The 15,318-nt window shown below is 39.7% G+C and overlaps 1 protein-coding gene across 1 annotated transcript in view; it reads left to right on the forward strand.

Annotated features, from left to right (window-relative positions):
• Nucleotides 1–6,766: 6,766 nt before the first annotated feature.
• Nucleotides 6,767–15,318, forward strand: part of GNE (glucosamine (UDP-N-acetyl)-2-epimerase/N-acetylmannosamine kinase) — a 53,751-nt gene continuing 45,199 nt past the window's right edge. The window contains exon 1 of the mRNA XM_043964880.1: nt 6,767–6,975. The gene's annotated coding sequence lies outside the window, so the exon portion shown is untranslated. The remainder of the gene's footprint in view (nt 6,976–15,318) is intronic.

The following is a 15,318-nucleotide window of genomic DNA, read 5'->3' on the forward strand; positions in this document are numbered from 1 at the left end:
GAGTTTTTTATTAGTATTCTCTACTCCTTTCTCTCTTGTTTTTTTTTTTTTAATCTTCTCTTCTCCAGATCCAAAAAAGGAGTGTAGTGGCTAATCTTTCCTGTCCTTGTCCCCTGTATCTTCCATTTTAAAACAAGTGAGATTAATTTGTAATGCTCCTTTTGAAGAAAAGTAGTTTTTATTCCACTTCCTTTCCTACTTCTCCCTCTCGCCTCTGCCCCCTCACCCCCATTCTCTAGAATTCCAAGAATGTTAATTATTGAAGGGGGCAGTCCAATGGTCTGTAACCAGAGTTTGGAGGCCCCTACCTTTTATTTTCCATTTCCCTAATTGAGTATCCTTTTGATGTTATACTACTCTTCTCTTGAATTTATGAACCCGTTAAACTCTTTTTGAGCCATTCGTGCACAGGGGCCAAACTACTTCTCTGTCACCTTCCCCACTAAGTTGGGAGTGAGTAAGTAAGTAAGATCATAGGGTCTAGATTTAGAGCTCGAAGGGGCTTTTAAAGACCATCAGTTCCAGCCCTCTTATGTTACAGATGAAGAAACTGAGAAACAGAGTGGTTAACTTGGCCAGGGTTATCCATTTAGTATGTATCAGAGGTGAATTCAGGTCTTCTTGACTGCAAATCCATCACCCCATATGCTATTTCAGGCTCTTTGATTTCCTAAAGTGTCACATCCCACCTCCCACCCGTAAACCTACCTAATTTGTTGCAAGAACCTGGTCTTACACCCTTTTTTTATCTCTAAGGTGTTACTTTGTGATGCTGAGTGTTCCTTCCTTCCTCCACCACTTACATCTGCCCTCACTGACCTCCTGGAAGTTCTAGGAATAAGACACCCCATCTCTCACTTCCCTCCATTGTCTCTGGCTAGCCCCCATACCTGGAATGCACTTCCTCCTCCACTGTAACTACTGACCTCTTAGGCTTCCTTTAAGTGCTAACTAAAATCCCACCTTCTATAGGAAGCCTTCCCTAACCCCTCTTAATTCCAGTACTTTCCCTTTTTAGGGTTTTTCCTGTTTGTCATGTATATAGCTTGCTTTGTATTTATTTCTTTGCATGTTGTCTCCATTAGATTGCAAAATCCTTGAAATTAGGGACAGTCTAATGCCCCTTTTTGTACCTCTAGCATTTAGCACAGTGCCTGGTATTTAGTAGGCACTTAATGTTTGTTGATTGGTGTACTCTCTCTTTAGTCTCCCAAGGCACTCCAAAGGCAGAGGGGAAAATTTAAAATCTTTTAAATTTACCTCTCCTCACCAGTCCTTTATACAGTCTTCTTCCACCCTCTCTACCCCTCATTCTCTATATCATCCCACCACTTATAATATTGATTTACTAATGATTAAATGAGATTATTTTTCTTTAAAATATTAATTTACTTCTACCTACTTTCCTGCTGACTTGCCTTATTATATATAGTTCACTCCTTATATTCTCTAACATAATTGATGCTCTTCTACATCTCAGACAATGCTCAAGGGTTTTTTTTTTAATCCAACAACAAATAAAACATTCCCCTGCCACATATTCATAGTTTTGTCTAGTCCTAGCTACACAAAAACAAATATTTCAATCCTTCATTACTACCTGAAAATCTTTGACTTTGATTTTTTCCCCCTGTTTTTCCTTCAATTTCACAGGAACACAGACCAATCCTTTCCTATTCTGATTCACCATCATAGGAAAGTGAAAGATTTTTTAAAAAATAAAAAGTCTGAAAAAGTTGTTTGATGCTCTAATTCTGAGGTCTGACTGTGATGTTTCTTTGTAAGTTAAATGTGACGTTTTTTTTCTGGTTGGTGATATCTTTTGATCTGTACTTTGCTAGCTGCTTCCAATATTTCTGGGTAATTTTCCTAAATGGTTTCTTGAAGTATATGGTACTTAGGTTTTCTTTTTCATGTTGTTGTTTTTTCCCTAGGAAAAACAAATCTTTAGGCTATATCTGTGTTCTATCTTCAAGTTCAGTATTCTTATTTTGTAGAGCTCACATATGTTCTATGTCTCCTTAAAAAATTGCTTCTTTTATTTTCCTTGATTCTTTTTTTGTGTGCTTCAATTGTTGTTCTCTTTATCAGAGAAAAGGTGACTTTTATTCTAAATTCCCTACTTTATATTTTCAATCAATTCTTTGTTTACTTGTCTGAACATTCTTGGAGTTACTCCATTGTTATTTCAGGTATCTTGCCAAATTTCTATTAATAGCTTCCTAGTTAGGGGACTTGATTTAATTTCCTGTGTTGATAAGAATTGGTTCATTGAAATGGTTCATTTTAAAAATGTTTATTCATGTCTCTTCAGTTACTTATCTGTCTTTAATAATCACTCCATGATTTTTCTATGGTGTCCTTGCTCGAAAATGGTGACAATTCTTTCCGTTTTTCTGGGTCCTGTTGTGCCTCTGCCCCAGTCCTTGCTGCCTGTTTTTTCTTCTCTCAGAGACTGTTATGGTTGAATAAGATCTGATGCCCTTCAAAAGTTAGAGTGACTAGCTTGGACACTACTGCACTGAAATTTTGAAAGACTGACATTGTTGGGCCTGTTTACCACCTTTCCTACTCATTTTCCTCTCTGAGTCTTTTTGTTCCTGGGTGGAGCTGGTCCGGGAAGGGTTGGGGGAAGATGCATCAGGACACTACCGAGGTGAATTTCCAAGGAGGCTTTGCATTTGGGTCTTTTCTCCACCTTTTTTTCTTATTCCTTCTGCTGGTCACTGGAATTCTCCTATATAGTATTCAATTGTTGGCTCTAGCTACATTTCTGGTCTCCTCACATCTCTAATCTCCTTGGGGCTCCAAATTCCTCCCCTCCCCCAGTTTCCCTTTTCCCCACATTTTGGGGAGCTTGGGGCCTTGCCAAAGAGTCACCTTTAAAGATCAGCGCTTAAAATTTGCTACCTCAGGGATGTAGGGCTGCCTTTGGTCAGCATAGTCATGGGCTTTGGGAAAGTGTGGGAGTGACAGGAGCATCGGGCTGGTAAACAAATCTTTAGTTATCTTTTTTTATTCTAAGAATAAAATAACCTAGTGGTGATTTCTCTCCATTTCTCTCTTCTGGTCATTGTAGATTTTGAGTCATTTTATTTTGGAGGGGAGAAGGGAGTTGCAATCTTAGGTTGTCTTACCTTGTTTATTTCCGACGATCCTTCATTCATTTTTAGAATATTGTTGCGAAAGAACATGAAATGCATGCTTTGTTGTAAGTATAGGCATAAATGGTCCATTGCCATGTACATAACTTGCTTCCTCTGTCTTTAGATAATATTATTGAAAACTGAAACTAGCCATAACTAGACTCATCCTTATTTATTTCTCAGGCTAATGGATCTACCTAATCAAAGGATAAACTTCACAAGTAATGTTGAAAAGATAGCATTATTTTGTTCAAATTTTAAAATCTTATTTTTATTGCTATGTTTTGTTTTTACAACATGCTTTCTAATAACATTTCTACCCTGACCTTCCATCTAGCAAGTCATCCTTGTAAGTAAGAGAGGCAGAAAAGTGAAAAATAGCAGTTCAAAAGGGGCAGCTATGGGCAGCTAGGTGGCGCAGTGTATAGAGCACTGGCCTTGGAGTCAGGAGTACCTGAGTTCAAATTCGGCCTCAGACACTTAACACTTACTAGCTGTGTGACCCTGGGCAAGTCACTTAACCCCAATTGCCTCACTAAAAAAAAAAAAAAGGAGGGGGGGCAGCTAGGTGGCGCAGTGGGTAAAGCACCAGCCCTGAATTCAGAAGGGCCTCAGTTCAAATTTTACCTCAGACACTTGATACTGTGTGACTCTGAGCAAGTCACTTAACCCTTATTGTTCTATCCCCAAAAAAGAAAAATAGCAGTTCAGAAAAATCAGCCAACATATAAACTGTGACTGACAATATATGCAATAATACTCTACAACCGTCATTTTTCACACCTCCAAAGAAGGAAGGGACGAAGACACTTTTTTGTTTTACGTGAGACAATTGGGGTTAAGTGACTTGCCCAGGGTCACACAGCTAGTAAGTGTTAAGTGTCTGAGGCTGGATTTGAACTCAGGTACTCCTGACTCCAGGGCCAGTGCTCTATCAACTGCGCCACCTAGCTGCCCCCAAGACACTTTTAAAAAATTTTATTTTTCCTTTGGAGTCAAGCTGTCATTTTAATTGCACAGTCTTAAGTTTTATTTTTTGTTCTTCCTATTTACATTGTTAAAGTTCTTGTGTGTATTCCTGGTTTTGCTTACTTTGCTCTTTATCAGCATGTATGTCTTACCACACTTTTAATTTCTCATTTGTTATGGCACATTGCAATCATAATAGTATTATCTTTAAAAAGTCATCTTCTTTACATATGAATTATATAGAGAGGGTGATTTTCCAAGCACAACTTGGGTCTCTCCTTTGCTATCATTCTTTAATCTTCCTTCCTGATCTTTGCCTGCTTTGTAAACTCAAGCTTCTGGAGGGCAAGGGCTATTTTATTTTTTGTTTTTGTATCCCAGCACCTAGCACAATGCAGACTTTGGTTTTTTTGGTGGCAATCGGGGTTAAGTGACTTGCCCAGGGTCACACAACTAGCAAGTGTCAAGTATCTGAGTTTGGATTTGAACTCAGGTCCTCCTGAATCCAGGGCCGGTGCTTTATCCACTGCGCCACCTAGCTGCTCCTGCATTTTCATTTTTCTATCTGCATATCAATCCAACAAGCATTTACTGAGTTCCTGCTGCCTTATAAGCATTGTACCAATACTGCACTCCTTGAGAAGTTTACGTTTTGGAGTAGCTAGGTGGCGCAGTGGATAAAGCACCGGCCTTGGATTCAGGAGGACCTGAGTTCAAATGTGACCTCAGACACTTGACACTAGCTGTGTGACCCTGGGCAAGTCACTTAACTCCAACTACCTAAAAAAAAATAAAAAGAAGTTTACGTTTTATTAGGGGTCACAACATTTACACACAAATAGAGATAGAGACTAAACCTGATTTCATTGGTATAGGGAATTAGATGATGAAACCCTTTACCAATGCAATGGAAAAGTAGGGCAGCGGCACTGAGGCCCCTCCTTAAATGGAAAATCTGGGAGGAGCTCTCTGGTATCCACCCTCCACCCTCTCCAATCAGAGGGAGGGGCCTCAGGGCCAGGTGATGCTGAGGAGGAGGAAGGTTGGTATTTTCTCTTTAGTTTATAGAGTTGCCTAAAACACTTAGAGGTTAAGTGAGGTCGAAAGTCTGAGAGACTATATTTGTGTGTTGTGTGAGACTAGACGTGAGAATGCACAACTTGGCTCTGAGCCTAGTTCCCAATCCACTAAAGGAGGAAGACCTGAATTCAAATTCTGCTATTATCCTCAGCTATAGGCTTAGGAAATTGTTCCCAGCATTGAGGTTAGAGCCAGGGTCACACAGCTATTACATATTGTGATATTATGTACGGCACTGCAAACTTTAAAATGCTATTTACTATTATTATTCAGATGTCGAATTGACATGTAGCAGAAACTAAATAAATGATTACATTTTAAGTACACGGTGGATGTACTTAATACTCAACAAATATTGAACCACAAAGTACTGTAGATTCCAGTACGAAAGCTTTTACCGCGTCACCTGGCCTAAAGATTAGGCAACCCTGTGGCTGGTTTGCCAATGATTTAAAGGAATCAAGTTTGGGTTCCCAGCAGGGGTCGGATACTGGAAATAGATCAACATCTAAAATGTGTTTTGATCATCACAGAATTTCATAATCTATGAGCTGTTGTAAACCCAAGGTGCCGCATTCCAGAACTTCAATATATAAAACTGCTCTTGTTTTTCTCTCCACCCCCCAACGACTACTAGTACGTTTTAAAAATTTTTCCATAAAAGTATAATTTTATTAAATTTTATTTCCTAGTTTACAAGAGAAACTTGAAAGAAACAAAAGACCTTAGCCAGCACATGAGATATGTCTACATAATTTTGAATTTTCTTTTAGTAGGAACTCTTTGTTAAATTCTTGGAATAGTCAGAATTTAACTACAATTAATTTCATTGTATTAATTCATTAATTACACTTGCGGCCACTACTTAAAACTTGCGTTCTCGTAGCTACTTGTCTTTTCAATGAAGGTTGTTACCATTCTATTCCAAGTATCAAAGTGATATTGGAGATTTTTGCCGTCGGATTATGGCATGGACCGACCGGAGCAACTTGGCAGATACTGGACTCTAAGAGGGCGGGAGAGTTTGGAGACGTGGCCAGAGCAAGAGTTCCCAGAACCTATTTCAAAACCGAGTAAGAGGCTGGGGGCAGGGAGAAGGCAAGAGCTTTGGCGCCTCCCTTCCGAGATTCTGATTAGTACGAGGAACACCTCTCTGTGCCGCACTATTTGAAGTTAGCAAACGCAATTGTAACATAAATTGTAAAACATGGTCATTGATTCCAGCCTAATAGAAATACGAAGGCTTGGCTCGGCGGAGGATAATCTCCAGTCCTTAAACCCGGTCCTGGACAATACTTTGGTGGGGTTGGGGAGAAGGAGGGTGAGCCTACGGCCACGGACCAACTCCCCGAGCTGGAAACACTCGACTGGGCGAGAAACACGAAGACAAAGCTCAAGGCCACCCCTTTGCCGAGAAACCGTTGGGAAGGGGTGGGGAAAGGAGGTGCCCGACTGGAGAAATCACCAATAACAGTGTTCAAGATGGCCCTCCAACTCCCTCCCCCCTTTCGGCCCGCCCCTCCCTACACCCTCGGCCCCCCTGCTGCGCTGACGTCAGCGCCTGCGTGGGATTCTCCTCTCCTCTCTAGTAAAGAGGAGAGCGTCTGCCGGAGCTGTCAGGCCCGTCCGAGTGGCCGCCCGACCCGCCTCCGTTGCCGTCTGGTTGTCTTTCTTTGTCTCGGTCGCCAGGGGCTGGCAGTTTAACCCCCGCCTCCTCACAGGCCCAGCGAAACGGGAAGCTGCCGTGGGAAAAGAGGAAGAGAGCAGGACCACTGCTTAGGTGAGAGCCCCCCGGGCGGGCATCAGGAGCGGGGCGGACTAAGGGGGAGGCAGCATCCCCTCGCTTTGTCCCCCTGGCTGGCGTCGGCCTCGGCGCGGCCCCCGGCTAGCCTTGGCTCCTTCCGGCCAGGCAGAGAGGGCAAGAGGGAAAGGGGTGCAGTTAACGGTCTCCTGCTCGCCCGCCCACCTACTGCCGCCGTGTCCGCCAGCCCCTGGCTCCGTGCTTCTGCACCTGCCCATCTCTGGGGCGGAGTATCAGGAAAAGCACAGTCTAGGCCTGGGGTGTTAACCACGCAGCTGCTTCAAACAGAAGGTAGTCATTTCCTCCTGGCCTGCGAGGCGAAAAGTGCCAGGTAGAAAAGGAAATAATGAAGATGTTGAACAAAGCAGACTTTTTGGAACATCTGGTTAGCCTCTGATTAGGTAACATCCTAGGGAGGTGGTTCATAGCCACATGATCTATGGCTTAGGGAAAAGTGAAAAGGTGGTGTTTCTTCCCCTCATCAAGGACTTTGAGTGAAGTGTTAATCGTTCAAATTGATGCCTTCACTCCCTGTTTTGTGATCCTCTGGCAGAGAAAGTGTGTAATAATAAGTAACTAGCAATTATGTAGCTCTTTAAAGTTTGCGAAAGCAAACCTTAATATCTTATCTCATTTGTTCATTTGTTCTCATTTGCCGTAGCAACACTGTGAGATGCTTTTATTGTCCTTATTTTACATACGAGGAAACTGAGGCCGAGAGCTGTCAAATGACTTGCTCCAGGGTCACGCTGCTAGAAAGTGTCTGACTCGGTCTTTCTGACTCCCAAGTTCGGCATTTTATCCACTGTGCTGCCTAGTGTATAGGTAGAAAAAAGTTCAGTTGTTGAATGAGAAGTTCTTTATTTGTTCCACATTTGTAATGGGACTGACTTTGTTGGCAGAGTTAATGGTGTAGGGTTGTACGATCAGAGTAAATGGTGGCACCTTTAATCTTACCATATGTTGATAGGGGCTACCTCTAGCCACTGGCATAAATGGATGGTAACAGTGACTTGCTTTGTCCACCCTTGATCCTCGTGGTAAAAAGCAAAGCTATGAGACCTTTGAGGAAATAAAATTTTATTCCTTTGGGTTTGAATTTATTTATCTGTAAAATGAAAGAACTCTGCTAGATGATTTCTAAGAGCCTTTTATAATACTTATTAATCCTATGGTCCAAGTAACCGGGGAGCTTAAGGTTAAGTATAATTCTTTACCTAGTGTATCATTCTCTTTTCAGAGAGACTGTACTTTCTCTAGAATATTATCTCTAAGATAAATATATCCAGGGAAGAAAATTTCTTAACCTCCCTCATTGCTCAAGCTTAGTTAGACTGGCAGGATTTTACAACCATTATATAATGTTCTAGTGTTGTTGGTAACAACATAATAAAGTTGATTTTTACTTTATCTGAATGCCTATAGAACTTTGTTCTACTCCTGTTGATAAATTTTGCGTCATAGTGAATTGTATGTATATCTTGTATCTCTTACTAACTATAAACTCTGGGGGAAGGGACCAGAGGCTAACACAATGCTTTGTAATGGGACTGATTTTGTGTTGAAAGAATAGGTGAATGAATTGACCATTTCTCTTCTTATCTAATTGAAATCTACCCTTTGAAATTAATGTCCATTTTTTGGTTCATATTATAACAGAGATAGAGACCAAAAGTCATACTTGTCACCTTAATCAATTCTTGGATTACTATTATTTCAAAAAGAACACAGAATTCATATTGGGCCAGCAGAGAGGAGACCATAAGCAAGCCGTGTAACCTCTTAGCATGTCTCTAAGACTATAATAAATTCCAGAGAAGTTCATATTTCTTCCAAAACAAGAAATGAGTTTCATTAATTTTATTTCTAGTTCTTCATGATAGAGGTTTCCATAGTAAAATATGTATTTGTACACTGATGTTATATGTAAGACCATGATAATTCTTTGAATATCTGACAAACATTTACATTAGAATACATCACAAAGCAATTATCATCAACTCTGTTAACTGGGCCAAAAAAAAAGTCATATAGACTTGTGGAATATATGACATTCAACTAAATATATGCCAGAGGTTAGTGTTTGATAAACTCATTGGAAAAAGAAGCCATTATTTTAATAAATGTAACTGGGAAAATTGCTTAGCAGTTTCACAGAGAATGTATCCCACCATATATATGCCCCAGTGAATTTGAGCTGGATGAGAGACAATTTTTTTTAAACTAGCAAAAATCCCCCATAACACACTATTTCACATGTGTAAGGGAGGTAATTTTTTTTGTATTTAATAAATAGGAGTAATAATTAAAGAAAAACTAGACTTGTTAAATGACGTTAAGATAAATTTCTGTACAAAAATATAATTAAAAGAAAAATAATAGTAGACAGTTAACATTTATTAAGTGCCTTGTCTGTGCTGGGCACTGTGCTAAGCACCCAGATACAAATACTAAAAGAGAATGACAGCCCCTGCCCTGTAGGAGTTTACAATCTAATGTGGAAAAAAAAAAAAAAAACAAAAGGGGCAGCTAGATGGCGCAGTGGATAGAGCACCGGCCCTGGATTCAGGAGTACCTGAGTTCAAATCCGGCCTCAGACACTTAACACTTACTAGTTGTGTGACCCTAGACAAGTCACTTAACCCCAATTGCCTCACTAAAAAAAAAAAAAAACAATCTAATGTGGAAGACAGAATATAAAATGAAGCTGCAAAGGGGGTGTGGGAGGAAGGGAAGAGAAAGTACCTGACTTGTTGGCATAGTGGAGAAGTCAGAGAAGTCCCAAAGGAGTGCATCCAGGTGAGAAACAAGATCTCTGAGCTGAGCTCTCTCCCTAAATGGTTTGGAGTTTATGGACCCACTTTCCAATGAGAGAGGCAGAAAGTAGTGACGAGCAACAACTGATGAAAATCGTGTAGGATGATGAGGTTATCCCAGTGATGAGCTTCCTGTAGCATGGTGGAGAAATCAGTTGGAGAAGACCCAAAGGAGTGCAACCAAATGAGAAATTTAATTATGTGTGTTTGTATGCATATACACACATATGCATATATATTTACACACACACAAACAGAATCAAAGCATATAAACAATTTTCAAAAGAGAAAACAGTATTAATAATTATTTGAAAAATCAAAAAGATACAAATTGAAAACTTTGAAGTACCACATTATACCTATCAAATTCCCCATGTTGATTAAAAGCAAGGAAACTGAGTGCTGGCAGGGTTTCAGGGAATTGGGTACATAGCTACATCCATTGGTGGTAAAATTGCGAATCTGTATAATTTTTTTTTAGAGCAATCTGACAATATGTACTGAAAATTACAAAAAAACAACAACCCCCAAACCAAAAAAAAAACCCCAACCCCCAAACAAAAAACCAAACTCCAAACAACCATACCCCTTGATTCTATTGTTAGAGCTATATCCTGAAAATTTTATTTAAAACAATTTATCAAAGATGTTTATAGAAGCATTATGGGTCGTTGCAAAAAATGGAAGATGACTTAATAAATAGGGGAATTTTAAGGTAAATTTAGGTACAGTAATATCGTCATGTAATTAAGGTTGGCAGATGTTGTAGACCAGACTTGATTTAGGTTACTTTGGTGACTCAGGTACAGGATTGGAATGAAATGAGAATTAGGCCATCAAACAGTCAATAAAAGGAAGTTTATTAACTACAGCACAGGAAAGTTATTCAGCAAGAATATAGCATTGATTCAGTTAGATGCTGCTTCCCCACTTCTGCGTTAACCATGCTGGTTTGATTGTCAGAAGCATGTGACAAGCCAGGGGGAAGAGCTCCTGACTCTTCATGGGCTGGTTTTTACATTTAGGTGAACAGGAAATTATATCAGTGGTTAGACCCAGTGGCAGCAAGCAGTTTCCTGGGCACAAGCAGAGTGGGCAACAGAGGATTTGGGTTCCTGTGAATAACAGAACAGGCAGGCCCAGTGTAGCCCTTAACTTACTCTAATCAGGAACTGATAAGGCCCCTCCACATTGCTGCTTACACAGTACTTCATGTTCCCTGGCCCATCAGCTAGGACTTCCCTGGGAGCACCGTGGATAGGAGAGGGGATGACAAATATTTTCTTCTTTAGAGGCCTCTGCTGAGGGACTCTCATTCTGCAGTAAATGGGTAGACTGTTTCTTGTTCCTCCTGTCCTACCTCCAAACAGCTCTACCCTTGGTCCTCCAAATCCTTCTTGAGGGGTTGTTGATTCCTGGGTACCATCTTGATAGGAATTCCCAGGGACCTTATCAGTTCCAGATTACAGTAAGCAAAGGGATAAGATGGGCCGACCCATACTGATATCCATACTAGTGCTTCCTCTGTTGCAGCTGTGCTAGATGTACTGATGGGAGCTGCTGATACCTAGCACTCTGCTTATGTACTACTCAAACCCTCGCCCCTCCCCACCCCAGAGTAATAGAAATCAGTTCTTCCCGGGCAAATGCTGTGTTCCTGTTCTGGGCCTCCACTGCCCCTGCCTGGTCTACTACATTGATAATGTAAGGAACAGCCATGGCTCAAGCAACTGCAAGGATTTCTGGTCAGCTAGGGCAGGGCTTGGGCTCCTCATTTTGTAAGTAGTCAGCCTAGCTCATGCTACAGATTTTGCCTTTAGGTCTGACTGAAGGACCTATGAGTTTCTGATGTCTTGAACTTACATAATTGCCATCAAGGCCAGGAATGTTCAGTGATGAATTGTTCATCTATTCTTTTTTTTCCCCTCATCCCTCATCTATTCTTAGGAGGAAAAAACACACAGCAAAAGAGGTATTAAAGACTCTTCTTACCATTTCTGTCAGGGGTTCCTGCATCCGCCCTTGGGAGTCCCAGAGAGAAAGGAGAAAAAGTAGAAGCAGTCTCTCTTCTCCTTTTGTCCATATCTCTGGTTCTAGAAAGGGTTCTGGGTTCAAGGGTTAGGAAGGACACCGTGTCTTGCACCACAGATGCAAGAAAGTGCATATGGGGGCAGCTAGGTGGCACAGTGGATAAAACACCAGCTCTGGATTCAGGAGGACCTGAGTTCAAATCTGACCTCAGACACTTAACACTTGCTAGCTGTGTGACCTTGGGCAAGTCACTTAACCCTCATTGCTCCACCAAAATAAATTAAATAAATAAATAATATATTTTGTTGATCTCTTTTTTCTGTATATTACGATAATTTCCTATCCCCTTCCATCGAACCCTCCTTTGTGACAAAGAAAAACAATTAAGAAAATATCCCGTACAGAGACAGTGTCTAATATTTTAAGTGTACTGTCCTCCTTGGCCTCTTTGTTCTATTGTTTCATTATTTCTTCTGTGGGACTTTTGTTGGTTTTTCCATTATCTAAGTAGAATTCAGCTTCTTTTTAGTGATCACTTTATTTGCATCTTTATAGTCATCATGTATGTTGTTCTGTGGTTACTTTTATTTCACTATCCATCTAATCATATGATCTTCTTGTGTTCCTCTGAATTTATCACGTCTGTTTTTACTGCATAGTAATATTCCATTACATTCATAAACCATAGTGTTTTTGTTGTGTTTTTTTTCTAGCAGTTCCCAGAGACATTCCAAATTGACCGTTGCCATTTTTTGTTTTGTTTTTGTTTTGGTGAGGCAATTGGGGTTAAGTGACTTGCCCAGGGTCACACAGCTAGTAAGTGTTAAGTGTCTGAGACTGGATTTGAACTCAGGTACTCCTGACTCCAGGGCCAGTGCTCTATCTACTGTGCCATCTAGCTGCCCCATGTTGCCATTTTTTAAAGTGTATTAAGATCTTTGTTTTTACTTTAGCTTTGTTTCCACATATATCCCCTGACATTCCCCTACCCAGAGTTAGCCCTTGTAACAAAGAATAAAAAAGAGAAGGGGGAAGAACCACTTGAGCAAAACTAGCCAACACATCAACCAAGTGACAGGATAGGCATCATTCCAGTGTACACAATGACTACCCCTTGTGCCCACCTCTGCAAAGAAGGAGGAAGGGACGTATCCTCATCTTTTCTTCAGTGTCTAACTGAAGTTAGCACTCAGTTTTGTGTGGTTATTTGTTTGTGTAGTTATGGTGTACACTGTTTTCTTGCTTTTGCTTACTTTGCATCAGATCATACAGGGGTTTTCTTTGTATGCTTTATATTAATAATTATTTATAGAATAGTAATATGTCATTGTATCTGTGTCCACAATTTGACTATTCCTCAATGGTTAATTATTTATTTCTAGTTCTTTGCTATCATAAAAAGTGCTGCTATAAATATTCTAGGGTAGATGATATATTTCTTTCTTTTCTTTAATGTACTTGGAGTATTTGACTAGCTCTGAGATTTCTAGATCAAAGAATATGACAATTTTAGTCACTTTCTTATAAATTACAAATTGCTTTCTGGAATGATTGGACTAATTCACAGCTCTACTAATGATATGTTTATGCGTGTTTCCATCTATTTTTCATCTTTGGTCCTTAGTGTGTCCTGAAGTGAGATCTCAGAGTTGTTTTAATTTAAATTTCTTTTCTTTTCTTTTTTTTTTTTTTGGTGGGGCAATGAGGGTTAAGTGATTTGCCCAGGGTCACACAGCTAGTAATTGTCTTATGTCCGAGGTCAAATTTGAACTCAGGTCCTCCTGAATCTAGGGCCAGTGCTTTATCCACTACGCCACCTAGCTGCCCCTTTAAATTTCTAATACTGTTTAGTGATTTGGAATAAATGGAAGAATGGTTCTTGGTATTGTATGTTTGTCAGTCCCTTGCATATTTTGGATAGCAGACTGTTATTGATGATTTTTTGTCATGTTATTGACTATTTTAATGCAAATATTTCTCCCATTCCACTTTTTCTTTTCTGACTTCATTGATTTTATTTGAAAAAAAGCTTTTTAATTTTTTGTAGTCAAAATCATAGTCAAAACATAAATTTTATCTTTCATAATCTACATTTTATATTAAGAATTCTTCCCCTACCCATAGTTATAAAGAAGTACCTGATTTTATTTTCTTCTAGTATTTATTTTTTAAAAATATTGTGACCTCTTCTATTCAGGTCACATCTGTTTTATACTTGGAACAATTTTAACAATGTAAAACTAATGAAATAGAAGTAGAATTTTTATATAACATTTCCTTTAAAAAGTTCAAAATACCACATAAATCAGATTTATAATTTCTTTGCTCTATGCCTCTAACATAGACCATTACCCTTTGCCTTAGTAACTATATGTCTTTGTAAATCGATACGGTAATAAAAAATTAATTTCTTATTAGAAAGCCTTTTAATATTAAGACTTCCTGACCTTAGCTAGAGAGATGCTTGAGTAACAGACATAGTTGGTAGCCTGATCCATTACAGTATGGTCAGCCTTGCCTCTATCTGACATTGTCTTTAAGAGCTTGTCAGGGGGCAGCTAGGTGGCGCAGTGGATAAAACACTAGCCCTGGATTCAGGAGGACCTGAGTTCAAATCCGACCTCAAACACTTGATACTTACTAGCAAGTCATTTAACCGCAATTGCCTTTCAAAAACAAAACAAAACAAAAAAAAGAGCTTATCAGCACCACTCCCAGACAACCTAATGAAATATCAGAGTTAGTCTTTACTGGAGGGATGGTATCATACAAATCCAACTTTTATTTTGGGGAAAAATAATAGCCAATAATAGGCAAAGTAGAAAGAGAGAGAAATGAAGGGAAAGACCATGTGATAAGAGACAGTATGGTGGAATAGATAGAATGATAGACCTGGACTGAGGAAGGGCTAGTTTTGAAACCTACCTCTGACCTTGACTAGCTGAATGACCATAGATAGGCAAGTCACCTAACGTATCTTAGCCTTATTTTCCTCATCTGTTAAATGGGGATCTTAAAATCACAGATCTAGAGTTGGAACATATCTTAGAGGTCATCTACTCCAGCCCTTCCTTTTGTGGATGAGAAAACCAGTACCCGGAGATAGCAGGTTACTCGCCCATTGTTTCAGTTAGTTGTAGAAATGGGATTTGAACTATGGTCCTAGAATTCAAGTCTGTCATACTCTGTACACCATTTTGCCTCCCAAAAGATTGATCTCCAAGGCGTTACCACTATAGAGAGGGAATTTCATGTAATAAAAACTGTTGACTAATGTAAAAGATTACTGAGGAACGTTGTTGAGTCGTCTTTTCAGACTAAATATTAATAGACACGTAGTCACATGCAGGGAAGGAGCTCTAGGAAACTGTGTAATTGCACGCACATATGATCACACGTGAATCAGAGAACACTTAGCTAGTTGTGTTTCATCTTACTGCATTGTGTTTATGTATATTTATGGGGGTGAGAGTTA

Source organism: Dromiciops gliroides, chromosome 1 (assembly GCF_019393635.1).
Source record: "Dromiciops gliroides isolate mDroGli1 chromosome 1, mDroGli1.pri, whole genome shotgun sequence".
Classification (NCBI taxonomy): domain Eukaryota; kingdom Metazoa; phylum Chordata; class Mammalia; order Microbiotheria; family Microbiotheriidae; genus Dromiciops; species Dromiciops gliroides.